The sequence below is a fragment of the Solanum stenotomum genome, chromosome 5 (genome assembly GCF_019186545.1).
Source record: "Solanum stenotomum isolate F172 chromosome 5, ASM1918654v1, whole genome shotgun sequence".
NCBI classification, from domain to species: Eukaryota; Viridiplantae; Streptophyta; class Magnoliopsida; order Solanales; family Solanaceae; genus Solanum; species Solanum stenotomum.
The window spans coordinates 34946960-34962619 of record NC_064286.1 but is presented as its reverse complement, the minus strand read 5'-3'; the positions used below and the strand labels follow the sequence as shown (position 1 = coordinate 34962619).

The 15660-nt window shown below is 36.5% G+C and overlaps 1 long non-coding RNA gene across 1 annotated transcript; it reads left to right on the top strand.

The window, feature by feature from the left end:
- The first annotated feature begins 12663 nt into the window (after nucleotides 1-12663).
- On the top strand, nucleotides 12664-14920 carry LOC125865036 (uncharacterized). The gene is made up of 3 exons (XR_007446308.1): nucleotides 12664-12753; nucleotides 12863-13050; nucleotides 14761-14920. It is a non-coding gene; the product is annotated as an uncharacterized LOC125865036 (long non-coding RNA).
- The last annotated feature ends 740 nt before the right edge of the window (nucleotides 14921-15660 follow it).

Here is a 15660-nt window from a genome sequence, read left to right as displayed (position 1 = left end):
ACGTCCCAAGAACCTTCCCCCATACTTGATTTTCTTGTTTATTTTGTTGTTTTAGTACTTGTTACTAAACCCCCTTTGGTATTTGACACTTTTGTGTCACCCTCTTTAACTTACAATGTCTTTTATCACAAATGTGTTTAACTACGACTAACTTGAATGAAATTCTAATTGGTTATTAATTCTCTAAACTGCTCCCTTGAGACACGACCCCAACTACTTTTTTGTGGATGTTTGAGCTTATAGCTCATGTTGTTTTAATTGCAATATTTTTTTTATCCTTTCGAAAAAAAATTCGCCACTCTTGTGTTCAAAGTTGTTGTTCTTTTGCAAGAAATTAAGTCTCGATTTCGAACTATACCGATGACTTGAATACTGCTCCCAATTGAACAAACATAAATGCACGGCTACGACGAGGCCAAAGGAAGTTACATAGACAGTATGTGCCGTATTTACATATCGTTGTGACTAGCCATTTATCAAATTGATTTTCTTGTGAGGACCGTTGCACGCTAGCGAACGTGTCTAGTCTTGTTTAACTAAAGTATTGATGCCTTGTGTGATTAGCGTACTTTGAACCATGCATGAATAAACCTAGAATTTGCCCGGTTAGTCTGATTGATTTAGAAATGTGTACTCTTGGGATGATCTTAGGAAATTTTAATGAGTGAGAGACAATTTGACATATACCTCTTTTTGTGACCTACCTATGAGCCCGTCAAACTCTTTTGAACACATTTGAGTCTTACTTTTCTTTGGAAGAACCTTGATAAACCCTAGACCTTATTTAATCCGCTACCTATAATCCTTTTGATCTATGGTTTAGTGAATATCCAACTTAGGCCAAAAGCTTAAGTTGGGGGTGTGGTGAAAGGGAAAAGGAGAAGTCCAGAAGTGCCAGAAAAGTCCCCCTTAACGCATGGTATTGCATAAAAATGGAACCCCTTCAATTCAATTAAAAAAAAGGAGATATATATATATATATATATATATATATATATGAAATGTGGAATAAAGTACGAAGGGAATCGGGTTTCAAGCAATCCATGGAGGAGAATAAAACAAAAAAGGGTGACTTAGAAGCACTAGAAAAAGAATTGATAAAGGAAAAGAAGGTAATGCCTTAAGATTGCCACAACTCACGAGGAAAAAGTCACTAAGCCTAAATGACTATACATTTGCACTTAGCCCTATTACAAGCCTTAGAAAGACCTTTTTGATCTTGAGTAAGCTGGATCGAAAGTCAATTGGAAAATAAGGGCAAACCTATGGGTGAAAACATGCATTGTGTTCCTCTTTTTGAGTGTGAGCGTTGTATCTGATTCTTGATCTTAAATTGACTCATATATATGTGTGAATATGGTATCATTCTTTGTGCGAGGGCATTTAGATATTTTTGTTGAGCTTGAACTTGCACAAGTAGCAAGTATTGCGAGCATGAGAATCTTTGGTGATGGTTTGTCACAATTTGAATCTTTGAGTACACAATTGATCCTTTCATAAGTAAATTGAGTCTTGTTGTGTGCATTCATGATTTAGTCTTGTGTAGCACTATTTGAGGCACCCTTTTTCAATGGCTGAACTTGAGTTTGCTTGAGGACAAGCAAAAGTTTAAGTTGGGGGTGTTGATGAGTCCACAAATTGGACTCATTTAGGGCTTTATTTTAATGGAAATAGTGTACTTGAATGCTTGTTTTTATCTCAATAGCTATTTAAAATGCTGAAGTTTCACGCATTTGAAGTTTTAGTGAAAGCATGGACACTTAGGCACAAAACGGAGCAAATAGGGATGAAAAGAACAAGAAATGGAATCCTGAGGATTGCCAAGTTTAACTTGGCGAGTTGCTGAAACGACATGAACCGCTCTTCGTTCAGTACGCGAAACCCTGAAGGAAGTGGATCAAAAGGCGAGAAAAAGAGCAGCCAGCGAGTCGCCGATCAGTTCCGCGAAGCGGTACTGTACTGCCCAATGATCCAGAATGCAAAGATTCTAAAGGCAAGACACAGAAGGCGATGAGATGATCAAAAGGCGGATCGCCGAGTTCATCAGCGATCTCGACTAATGTCTCCAAACAATCTTCCGTAGCACAATATGTGAAAGCTATAAATACTAGTTAGAATTGTAGTTTTAAGGAGATTTTTTTTAGTGGAACAATAATTATTACTACTTTCACTTTAGAACATATTTTTGCTGATATTTTTCTCTCAGGTTTAGAGAGGGTTTTATGGAGACGTGAAAAAAAGAGTTCTTCTTCCCTAAGTTGGAAGTGGGTCTTCTCTATTCATTTTCCTTTGGATAATTCGAGGTTTAAATTTCTTATACTCAGTTGATTTCATTATCATGTTAGGTTTAAATTCTTATTTCTTGATGTGTGGCTAAAAACCCCATTCTTGGGGTGTGATTTAGCAAATATGGGTTCATATTCTTGTTGGGTCTTGCTTGCTGATAGGTTAGATGTATTTTAATGGTGATTTGACCTAGTGCTTGTGGTTTAATCTAAAGGGTTTGTAGTTGCAAATACAAATCCACCCATGTGTTTTCTGCTTGCCCGAGAGGGAGGTCGTGAAACCGAAACCACTAAACTGATGGCCTAAAGAGTGGGTGGATATGAGGTTCAGCCCGAGAGGGTGAGCCCTAATCCCATATCCTAACACTCAGCTCGAGAGAGTGAGTAGGGTAAGGCGCAGGCTGGTCTTCATGCGGCGAATGGGTGTCTGAGAGGAACGCATTTGAAAAGGGGTAAATTGCCCGCGAGGGAAATTATTTCCATTTAATGCTTAGCCTAGTCACAATTATTTTGCAAATGTCCTATCAAAAGCATGTACGCAACAATTTATCTCAACTTTTATTGCGGTAACATCCCAACAACCTTTCCGCATACTTGATTTTCTTGTTTATTTTGTTGTTTTAGTACTTGTTACAAAACCCTCCTTTTGATATTTGACACTTTTGTATCACCCCCTTTAATTTACAATGTCTTTTATCGCAAATATCATTAACTATGACTAACTTGAATGAAATTCTAATTGGTTATTAATTCTCAGATCCGCTTCCTTGGGACACCAATGGTTACTATATTATTGATGATCATAAATACTCATACCGTAGGATAGTGTCGTTGGTCACGATAAGCATCAATATCTATGGCACAACTTAGAGATTGAAGAAGTGAAATTTTCCTAACATTTTATAGCCTCCTATTCATAAAATGTGGCGCGCTTCACATTTATGAACAAGACTCTACTAGATGTGGTTTGAGTCATCCTAAATTTATCCCAAAACCTTATGCTCTGATACCAAGTTTGTCATGACCCGGGAGTACCCCCTAGACATAACACGGCGTACTTGACCCCGAAGGAGTTTCATACAAGCCCTTCACATAATCACGGACAAAAGATCATAGGAATATAGTGCGGAATTTGAATTTTTTCTTTACAATCGAAGTCTTTTATAAATATGATAGAGTCTATACACTATGTCTCAAACCATCTAATTACTTGGAATAAAACTCTTGAATACAACCTTAGGGACATAGCCCCTACATAAGTCTAAAATATAAAGTAAAGACATAAATGAGATGCGGTCAAGCCCTCGAATACAATGAGGACTGACCAATCTTCTTCTTCTTCTTGACCTCCTATGTCCTAGCTATGAGGATGGAATCCAATATCTCCAAAGCCTACACTTATAGAAAATGTAGAAAGAAAGGGTTAGCACAAAAAGTACTAAGTATGGAAGCCATGCATAAAAATCATTAAAACCTGCATAAAAGGGACATTTTATTTGAAACCATGCAATATGCTATTTTTGAACAACATTTTGAAATAGTTAGAGAATGCAATTCATAAAGCTACTCACACACAACTCATCACAACATAAAGCATATCATCATAATAGCAATCATAGTCTCCAACATAAACATAATACATATCCCAATCTTTACAAGACATCGTTCATACATATAGTGAAATACCAAGATCATCTCATCATAATAGAACTACCACTGAAGCAACCCAAAGCCACACTAGTGCAATGCAAAGGTAAGATCCCATAATCCTACAAAATGCTAAGTATCATATTTAGGCCACCAACAACATACATATCTTACTTTATCATAGTCATAGACAACATACATAAGTAAAGAGTCATTCATGTTCATAACTTATAACAAGTGAAGTCAACCTTAACATTCATACATACCTTTCATACCTTAACATTCATACATACCTTTCATACATAATCGATATCATGCATACATAATTCATAAATCTTCATTGCATAAGGAACCTACACCATAACTTCTTTATAAGTCAACTTGTGCAATGTATAAGTGAAGTCCCATACCCCCACTCATACTAAGTAAAGCTTATTAAGAGGTCGTAAGTATACTTCATGTTCATAATTCATATAAAGCATACACTCAATTCAAAATAATCATATCATAAAAGAGACATATCATGCCCGCTCTCAAAGCCTATTTATGCAATGCACGAATGAAGTCACATAACCCAATTCATACTAAGTAGAACCTCTTGAGGAAACATAGAACATGCCCATGTTCTTATCATAATTCATATCCTAATCCTTTAGGGAGATTATGCCTAAACCGACATAGACCATGTGAGCTAAATGGAATCCGTTGTTCTACCCGCACACCAAAAAGAGGTGTCCTACTTGCCTAAGGTAGAAAGTACATAATAGCTTATAGGTGGATCCACTAGCTATATACCTATGTGGGCACATAGTTATAGGATAGGGAGATTTTTACTAGTAACCCGGACTACTAGTGTAAAAGGTTTCCATCTCATGAGACATCGTATTGGGAACCAACTACTAGCGTGAAGGAACCCATCTCATGCTCATATCCACTTTGTGCTAACCATACTTTCCTTTAAAAGTCATATTAAGTCTTTTCTTAAGTTCATGTTCGTAACAGAATGCACTAGGCACTCAAACCAACATAACATCATAATAGCTCATAGATTCCTTAAGTGAGAATGTCCTTTCACCTTGGAATCATCAACATGTGAATAAACCTTTCACATCATATTCATAGTGTGTTCATGAGAATGTCCTTTTATAAAACACAACAATACTATCATATTCATAACATATCATACATAATAAAGTGTAAGGGTATGGGGAAAACTACCTTTTAACAATACCACAATTTATACAATAATCATAAGATCTTCACTTTCTAAGTGTATCATAAGTAACACCTTGGTCACATCATAATGAATTCATGCATGTGTTTGTGTGATTGTCGTTCCAATGGCATAAAAACAATATTATCATAATAAACACTTTATCCTCAAAGTATTCATAAGACATGCACATAATATCATAATCATACATATAACTCATATCTTGCCTTCAAGGATCATGTTAAGTCAACATATCTAGCATTAATCATATGAGACATAGATATAGTCATAACTCAAGTACAACATTCATCCCATGCATAGACTCATATACTCATATTAGAGGTCATGTAGATGAAGTATCTTCACAATAGGGCCATATACAACTCAACCAACATAATGGCTTCCTTCTCTAAGCTTTAACATTCTTATATTATTCATATTAGATTTTACTCTTAAAGCCCTAGGAACCATCTTCATGTTACAACCCTTACTCTCAATCCATGCCTCAAATTCTCATAAAGTATACCTAATTCTAAAGGTAATCTAACCACATGCCTTATTCTTAATCCATTATAGTAATATAGGAACATATAAACTCAATCTCAATACTACACAACCATGATCCATCAGATAAACCATAATCAAGTTAATTCATGTATTGAAGCTTTACCCTTAAGGAATTCATATCTAGGTGATCTAATCTAAGGCAGTTCATCAAGAATTTCATCATTCTTAGAAGCTCACATCTAAATCCTCAATTAGCCATTTTTATGACATAACCCTAGACTATATCAATTTCACAATAGGATATTAGGTTAGTCAAGGGTAATGTTTCATTATACTAGAATCATGTAATTACACTTAAAACAACCATTAATCACATAATTAGGTCAATATTAAACAATCCCCTCATCATGAAGTCAATTTAGTAAAGAGGGGGAAATTATAGATCCAAGGGGAATTCTCATAAAAACTCAATCAATCCAATGTTAATTCATCATAAACAACTATAATAAATCATAATCAAACTATTGAAATCGTTTGGGAAGAAGACCCATGACATAGATTGAACCCTAGGTTTTTGGGGAAAATTGGAGAGTTGAAAACATATTTTGAGACGGCTCCTTGAATGGAACTTAGATAAGGATGAAAAATACCATAACTTAGGTGTAGAATCCCACCAAATTCGTATTGAAAATCTCCCATCTTCAAGCCCTAGTTAATCTCTTTCTTGGTCTTCGATAGAGGTTCTAGAGAGAAGACTTTTGGAGGGGAGCTAGTTGGGTTTTGATTTGGGGTCTTGGGATATAATGAATTAGTTTAGGGTCTTATTAGCTTATATAGGTGATTAATTACTAACTAACCTACCTACATTAACCCCTAATTGATTCCCAAACACCTAACAAAAACTAAAAATCTTAAAAACTGGCAGCATCCATGCCCACCCATCCACGGACCGTGGATGGGTCTGCTGTCCGTCATGTGATCTCGTGGTTTGCACCTGAGGTTTTTCTTCGCAGGACTCAACAGGCATTGACCTATACTCATTTCCTATTTGGTGTGGGCTGGTCTACTGGCAGTGGTTGGCCATCCGTGGTTGACCAAAATTTTCCAGATTTAGGGATTGTTTTGGGGTCCTCCTCAAGGACCCCTTGGGTGGTCCTTAGGCAGTCGTACCCGTACGTTTAACCCGTAAAACCCCTATTCTAAGAATGGGAATCATTTCTACAAGTTGTAACCCTCATACGACACTCCAAAACTATTACCAAAGGCTCTGGAACTCACTAGTTCAATTCACAAAATTACGGGGTGTTACAAGCCCCTCGTGGGAATGCCTTGGGCTAGTGAGCTTATGGCACCAATTGCCTAGAAACTGACCCAACTTTATAAGTGGGACCTCGGATCGTGTTCCCCACCATGGCTCGTGACACCTGGGTGTGGTCACTAAGTGAAGGTTAGTTAAGTAATTTCCTTCTTAAGTCCAATTAAAGTGGGGTCGTTTTGGATATTTTTAAGGTTACTATATAAGTTGTTTTAAGTCCAAATACTCCCAAACTAAGACATTATACTCAAACACACAAATTAAACTAAAACTTCATCTTCCTCACAATATTTCTCTCTCTAAAACTCAAGAAGAAGAAAGGTAGAATTGGAGCTAGGGTTTGGAGAATTCAAGGGTTCGTCCTCAAATTTCTTGGAGATTCTTAATCAAGGTATAGTGGCTTTTCATCTATAAGTAGCTTTCACCCATATAGTCCTTTCAAAACTTGATTTCAATCTTTCCATTTCCCCAAAAACCTAGGGTTTCCATCTATGTCATGGGTTCTCTTTCAAAACATTTTCAATTACTGATTTATGGTTGATTATGGTCGAACTGATGATTAATTGTTGATTTATGATAAAAAATCCCCCAAGAACCCATGAATCCCCATATTGCTCAATTGATAATTCATGATGTGGGTTGATCGATTATTCAAGTATGTCAATTAATTATGTTTATATTGATTGAGTTATTGAATCATTATATTCCCCTATCTAATGTAGAAATTCTAGATGTTTGGGTTGAGTTTGGTTTATAGACTTGAAGGGAAAATTATTTGGGTTTGTACATGTTGATGAGAATTGTGTAAGAGCTTATGATTCGCTTGGAAAGTAAAGATCCTATGACTATTGTGTAAGTGTGGTACTGTTGTAAGATCATTCACCCCATACCCTTACACATGACTATGTATGAAATGTTTATTACTAAGATATTATTGTTGTGTTGAATGAATGGCTATTATCATGAACACACTATAAGTATGATGTGAAAGGTTTACTTACATATTGATAATTCTAAGGTTGAAAGGATATTCTCACCTAATGAATCTATGAGCTATTATGATACCATGTTTGTTTGAGTGCTAGTGCTTTCTTTCATGAACATGATCTTAAGTAAAGACTTAATATGAATTTTAAAGATCGTTATGCTTAGCACCGAATGGATATGAATATAAGATGGAAACTTTTACGCTATAGTAGGAGTTGGATATGTGACTCCATTTATGCATTGCACAAGTAGGTAAGAGTGGTTGTGGTGAGGTTCTCTTATGCTGTGAATACGTATTAATTATGCATGTGTGGTATGAATTGTTATCACGAGTGACTTTACTTGCTAAAAATTATGAATATGAATGTTTCTGTCATGACCCAAGGGTACCCCCTAGACGTAACACGGTGTACTCGACCTTGAAAGGGTCTAATACAAGCCCTTAGTGTCATCATAACATACGATCATAGAGAAGTAGGGAAAATTTAAAACTTTCTTTAAAACAATCAATCAAAAACATTTCATAAAAGCGGAAGTCATTATAAAACCTTTGTCTCAAAACCATCTATGAATAACATGAATAAAAGTCTTGGGACGCAGCCCATATAAAGTCTAAAACATAAGAAATTGACAAAAAGGAACATAGTGGGTTTGTCCTCGAAGCTATGAGGACTCACCAATTCTTCAAGTCTTCAAACGCCTTAGAAACCTAGCCTCCTAAGCAACTCAATCTCCAATACCCTACATTTTATTAGAATGTAGGCAATATGCGTTAGTACCAACTGTACCAAGCATCTCAAATGGTTAGTCAACATAAGACATAATCATAAGAGACAATAACATATTCATAACATAAACTCCAACATAAGCATCATATCATCACAAATCAACATAAGACCTACATAAATTCATACTTCAACCATTAGTCTTTCATATTCAAGAGAACTACTCCACAAGCCACATGCAAGCATACTTGTGCAAGGCAATGATAGCATCCCATACTACTATCCAAGCTAACTACCTCTCTTTGGTCATTCTTGGTCATAGTCCACCTTCATAATCAAGACCTAGGTTTTCATATCATAAGAGAACTTATACCTCTAAGTAACATCAAGGCACACTGGTCTAATACATGTGGGGCATCCCATAATACCACACACACTAAGCATATCTTGAAGTAACCCTATTCATATATGCAATTTCTAGGTGTCATTATAGACCTACTACATATTGACAAGGAACTATAACCTTAAGTCAATCATATCATGGAAGGAATCTATAGCAACAATCGAAGCTAAGCATACATCACATAAGAGGACACTTCATAAGTAGTTTCAAGTCACACTCGTGCAATGTATGAATGTCATCCCATACTACCACTCACACTAAATACTCCGTTCGGCTAGCTTGCTCAATGTTTACTATTTATCATTCTAGACTATCAAAGGATAGCACATACAAGGCTAAACCTAACTACCATGGAGGACTTACCATGCAATCCAAGCTATCTTAGGAAGCATAAAAGTATACCAACAAAGCCACCATGCAACATTCAATAGGATGCAAGCCAACCTTAGGGGAGTATGAATTCTCAACCCTAAGCTATCTTTAGGAGAGTATGGTGTCTCGACCCTAAGCTATCTTTAGAAGAGGTGAACATGGACTTTATTATTGGTATGCCTCGCACCCGACGACAACATGACTCCATTTGGTTATTGTTGATCGGATTACAAAATTGGCTCACTTTATGCCTGTCAAGGTTTCTTTTTCAACAGAGGACTATGCTAGGTTGTACATAAGGGAAATGGTGAAGTTTCATGGCGTGCCTTTATCCAATTTTTCTGACAATGTTCCTCAATTCACTTCTCACTTTTGGAAGTCGTTCCAAAGGAGTCTTGGCACTAAAGTTAAGCTTCACACGCCTTTTCATCCCCAAACCGATGGGGAACCGGAGCGTACCATTCAAACATTAGAAGATATGTTAAGGGTGTGTGTAATTGACTTTAAAGGTAATTGGGATGACCTTTTTCCATTGATAGAGTTCGCCTAAAATAATAGTTATCACTCAAGTATTGGTATGGCTCCATTTGAAGCTTTGTATGTTAAAAGATGTTGGTCTCATGTTGGTTGGTTCAAGGTGGATGAACTTGCCCAAATTGGTTCATGAGGCCATTGAGAAAGTCCAACTCATTAAATAAAGGTTGAGAGCGGCTCAAAGTTGGCAAAAGTATTGTGCCGATGTGTGGAAAAGGGATCTAGATTTTGATGTTAACGATTGGGTCTACTAAAAAATCTCACCCAGGAATGGTGTGATGAGGTTTGGTAAGAAGGGGAAACTTGACCCCCGATATGTAGACCCAGACCAAATCTTGAGACGTGTGATAAGGATGCCTATGAGTTAGATTTGCCATGTGAGTTGTCTTCAGTGCACCTAATCTTCTATGTCTCTATGCTTAATTAGTATGTTGGAGGTCTGACATCCATGGTGTCCCTAAAAGTGTTGGGTGTTGATGAAAGTCTTTCTTATGAGGAAGTCCCGGTAGAGATTTTAGACCGGCAAGTCAAGAAATTGAGAAACAAGGAAATAGCTTCCGTGAAAGTTTTATGAAGAAATCAATTAGCTAAGGGTGCTACTTGGGAGGCCAATGCTGATATGATGTCCCGATATGCTCATCTTTTTACTTCTATTCCTACACTACCTTGAGGTAATTAGCTCCTCTTGAGTTTTAATTCTTTTGGGAGTCGTGTGTGTTATATGTGTTTTCCATGATTTCCCTATGTTATGCGTGTTCATGAGAAACCTATGCTTGGAAAGAAAATGAACTTTATGATTGAGTTTTCCTCATGTTATTGTGCATTGAGTATGAATTGCCTCTTGAATTCTTGAGATGAATTGATGAAAATTCTTTAGCTATGCTTTATGAGAGTTGATTGCATAAAGGTTCCTTGAGATTTTGTTGAGCATGCTTTTATATTTGAGAAGGTAATTCCTCCTAAGCATATGAGAAATGTTGAAATTTCATGCATAATGGGTTGTTAGGTGTAGTTCCTACTTCCTTGTGATGCATTAAGTATATTTGAGTTTGGAGTTGATGTTTTCTCCTTGTTTATGTGATGTAGATGATGTTGCATGGATAATGGACTACTAGTCTTCAGTCTTTACTTCCGTAAGGTGACTAGAACATCATTTGAGGACGAATGTTCCCAAGGGGGATATATTGTATTGCCCCAGAATTTAGTAGACTAATCTAGAGTTAAGAGTGAGGGTGAGAGTCAAGGAGGAAGGGCAAGGGCCAAGGGAATGGGCTAGGTCAGCCTACCTTTTCCTAGACACTTCCCCACTTACCACGCCCACCACCACGACTCGTGGTGGGCTAGGAAGTAGCCATGCCAAAACAGCCCAAAACAGCCCCACCTTCACGATTTACTTCACCGATCGTGGTGAAGACCATGGCTCATGGGAAGGCTCGTGGAGGGGAGTTAGTTCTTAGGGGTTAAGAGGGGAGTGGCTTAGCCACTGTTCTGTGTCAACGAGAAGGACCACCGCTCATGGGGCCCTCCGTGAAGGTGCCTTCGATTTTTCGAGTTAAGGGCACCCTTGTATAGCTACTGCCCCATGGTCCATGAAGGAGACCATAGCTCGTGGTGAAGACCACGGCTGGTGGGACCTTACGTGGTCCTTGAGCAGTGAATTGTAAGTGAGGGTTAGTTTGGGTAATTCCGATTTAAGTTAGACTCAAGTGAGGTCGTTTTTCCTGAGTCTAGGGTCCCTATATAAGTTATTTTAACTCTAAAACTCACCCTATTAAGTCATATTTTCCAAAACCCAGAAGAAACACCCAAAGTTCATCCTCTCAAATAACTTTCTCTCTAAAACACATGAACAAGAAGAAGGAGATTCAAGCTAGGGTTTCAAGAGCAAGATTTTGTACATAAATTTCTTTTGGCTTTAATAGTAAGGTATAATATCTTTCATCCATGGATACCTTTCATCCATGGAGTTCCCTCAAAATTTTCAATTTCAAAAGGTAGAAATCCCCAATTGTTTGGGTTTGATTAAAAGTCATGGGTTCTTTTCAAAGTTCATTTAATTGATTGAATTATGTAATATTAAGCATGAATTGATGATTTCCTATGATTTTTATGATGTTTCCCCATGAACCCATGTAATTCCCATATTTTTTAAAGTTGATGATATGATGCGAGTCTTTGTTGATGAAAGAGGAACTTTATGGATTAATGCATTAAGTGATAGAATCACATGAATTATAATGAAATCCATACACTACACCATTTTAGGCCTACGGCCACACTAATTCTGGACAATGCTTTTAAAGTGTTGCCTAAAATACTTTTGGGGACGCTTTTAAAGCGTAGCCCAAGTTTTTAATTTTTAGCTGCGATAATATTGGCAACAGTTGTAAAGTGTACTCTTTAATGGTATTAGCTACACTTTATAAGCATTGTTAAAGTATGATATAATTGGCAACAACTATTTACATATATGGCCACACTTTTAAAGTGACCTATTTTTATAATTGTAAAAACAACACATTACAAATGTGACCATAAAATTTTCACTAAAATATTATATTCCCTCCAACATTTTTAACTCTCCCTCCCATTTTTATTGAGCAAAAAAAATATTTCATAAAACATTAAAATTTTCTTTTCCCCCAAATTAGAACTGAAGAACTGATCGAGCTAAAGAGCTCTTTTCTTGGTCAAACTTTCTCACAGAACAAGCAAAAATCGTTGAATCGCTGAAGAACAAGCAAAAATCACTAAAGGTTTATCAGGTAAGTCTTTTTTACCCCAAATCAGAAAAACTTTCCGTCAATTTGAAGAACACAATTTTCTCTCCAAGCTAAGTCTGAAGAACACAATTTTCGTCAAACATTCTCACAGATTTCACGATTTCACGTTGAAGAGATGAAGAGCTACTCTCTGAAGAACATGATTTCACGATTTCTTGTTGAAGAGCAGAAGGTTATGCCTCACAGATGAATACGCCTCACTAAAATGCTTCACTTGAGAAGATGGTGTCTTAAAGCTTCATCACATTGAAAGGATTTTGGTGGAATAGGGTTTATCAGGTAAAAAATTCTATCTTTGAAAGTCTAAATTTTAGCTTTAGGGTTTTGATATTCTTGTGTCTGCAATTACGATTTTTGTTGATTTTTGGGAGTCTAGCTCATGGCTGTATTACCCACATCAGTTGATTAATCACTAAATAAGTATAAATCAACAAGGAAAGCATACATATCTGGGTGTTTGTGGGAAGTTGATAAATACCTGTTTGCATTTTTTGGAGCATATGGTTGAAAGAAATATGAGGTGTTTCGATGGGGTCTCAACTCCCATAGATTCTTTAAAGGCCAAATGTAATGCTAGTTTATTAATCACTAAATTAGTGTAAATCTTATAAGTATTATGTTTTTGTTGCTTCAACTTTATTAGATTCTGAAATTGTTTATCTAGTCATGCTTTCCGTTTTATTTAGATTTTAGGGTGCAGTGATTAAGTTAGCTTTGGATAGCTTTGGATAGAAGTGAATGGTTAAGCATTCTTCTGGAAACTGATTATAAGTGTTAGAGAATTGTGGACTTGTACGTGCGAAATTGACAAAGAGATTTTCAAGTTGAGACCATTGTGTAGAACTACATATAGAGGTACAATTGGTCCTAGTTGCAAGGATCAGGGAGGATGTTTGATTCTTTTCAACTTTTTCCTCCTGAAATTAGTCAAGCCCAATTTTTCTAAAACACAGCTTCCGTTGGCCAACCTGGTCAGCTGCTGGTAGGTGTAAAATTGCTATAGAATGTTGGAGTTATGACTCCATTCAGATAGGAAGTCAGTTGTACAATTTTCCTCTCTATAGATGTGATTGCACTTGAAGATTTCCAGCTGATTTGTGAGCCTTTGAAGGTCCTGAATACACTGTTGGAGTGCCCATGGAGGGTGGTTGCTGTGATTTAGCCAATGTATAAGCAGTTGAGAATCAACTTCCAGCTGAATTTTCCTATACCCATGTGTATGCACCAGTCCACCCCATGTATTGCAGCTCGAATCTCCGCCTGGTTATTAGTTCCTAAGCCGAGAGGAATAGAGAATGCATAGTTAATGTAAAAAATCTGGCTGCTTTACTTCTACTGTGATTTCTACGTTTTTAACTTTATAAACTCTGACTACACTTATTGATTCGTCCTTTGTTCAACTTCTGTGGATTACATCCCGCTGACTGTGAAGTTGTTGTGCTTCATTTTTTCCCCTTTCGTTTGATATCTGGGCTCTGTGTGGATTTTATTTTGTCAGCCTACACTTGATTGTTCAATTTTATTTTGTTGGCATACACATAATTGTGTAAATTTTGTTTTTGTTCTTGCTGTCAGCAAACTTAACAAAGTTTTGGTTGTTTTGCGAGTAGGAGTTAAGCTTTTTCTATGTAGTAGTTATGTGTATTGGATGGAGCTGATAGAGTGAAGAAAGTTTAATTCACACTTCACTCAGCCCATTTTCCCCTCCATAAGAACACACCAGCAACTACAATACCAAAATTAAATTTCATGAATATCATTAGCCCTATTCCTATCAAATACTATCTCTTTTGGCGAATGCGATACACACCCGTTGACATTGAATTGGATGAATATCACCATCCTTATCATTATCAAATACTATCTCTTATGGCGAATGCGATACACACCCGTGGACATTTAGTTGGTTTCACTATAAAAATGAATACCTTGTGCAGTGGTAGTTGTTGTTCTTTACCAATTTAAAATAAATACACATTGAACCTGCAGGGCTAATGAGTTCTAAAGAAAAGAATGATGACTCCCTCTCAACAAAAAGGTCTGCTGAGATGAAACTTAGACGACGTGAAATGGATAGACTGGTTTCTGTAGAAAAAAGAGAGGCACAATTACTACAACGTCAAACAAACAGTCAGGAGCTAAAAAGAAATGTCATTGAACTCAATTTCAGGTTCCTCTTTTCATCTGATTTAGTTTTGAGGAGTCGGTTGGTTGAATTTGTTAAAGATACATCATTTTGCCATAACGTAGTTAACTAATCATGCTTCCTATAATTCTTGATCTTGATAAGTTGATTAACTATTTTCTCGGTAAACTTTAACTATATACAATTACCTCACTTTGCTCAAGCTAATCAGGCATCATTCCAGGAATAAAAGAACATCTTGAATTAACAGAATTACAATGCAAAGCTGCTCCAGAGTATATGTGGTAATATACAACTGCAATTCACACCTAATTATTATTATGCTTCGCAAAAAAGTTGTCTACCTTTAATTGTTTTTGTTTCTTCTCATTTTAATCAATTCAAAATTATTAGTCTCATTTATTTTCTTCTCTTAAATATACTTGCAGATCTAACACATGTATTCCCTTCAAATCCATGCTTTCATCTTGGATTTGAAAAACAACAAACTCATCAAAGATCCCTTCACCATTTTCTCTGTTCCTTTCCGTCTCCTTTATTCTTCTTCAGTTATAACTAATCTTTCTTGCTGAAACCTTTGCTTGAGCAGTAGAAAATTTGGGGAAAATTGGAAGCTTCCTCAGCTGTTTAGCTTCAACTTTGTTCAGGTTAGTACTTTTTAGTCTCATTTTGTTTGATTCGATATCAGTTTCATAACTCTTAAAAGCTGAAATGTTGCATCTTTGTTCATCGTGATTGAATGA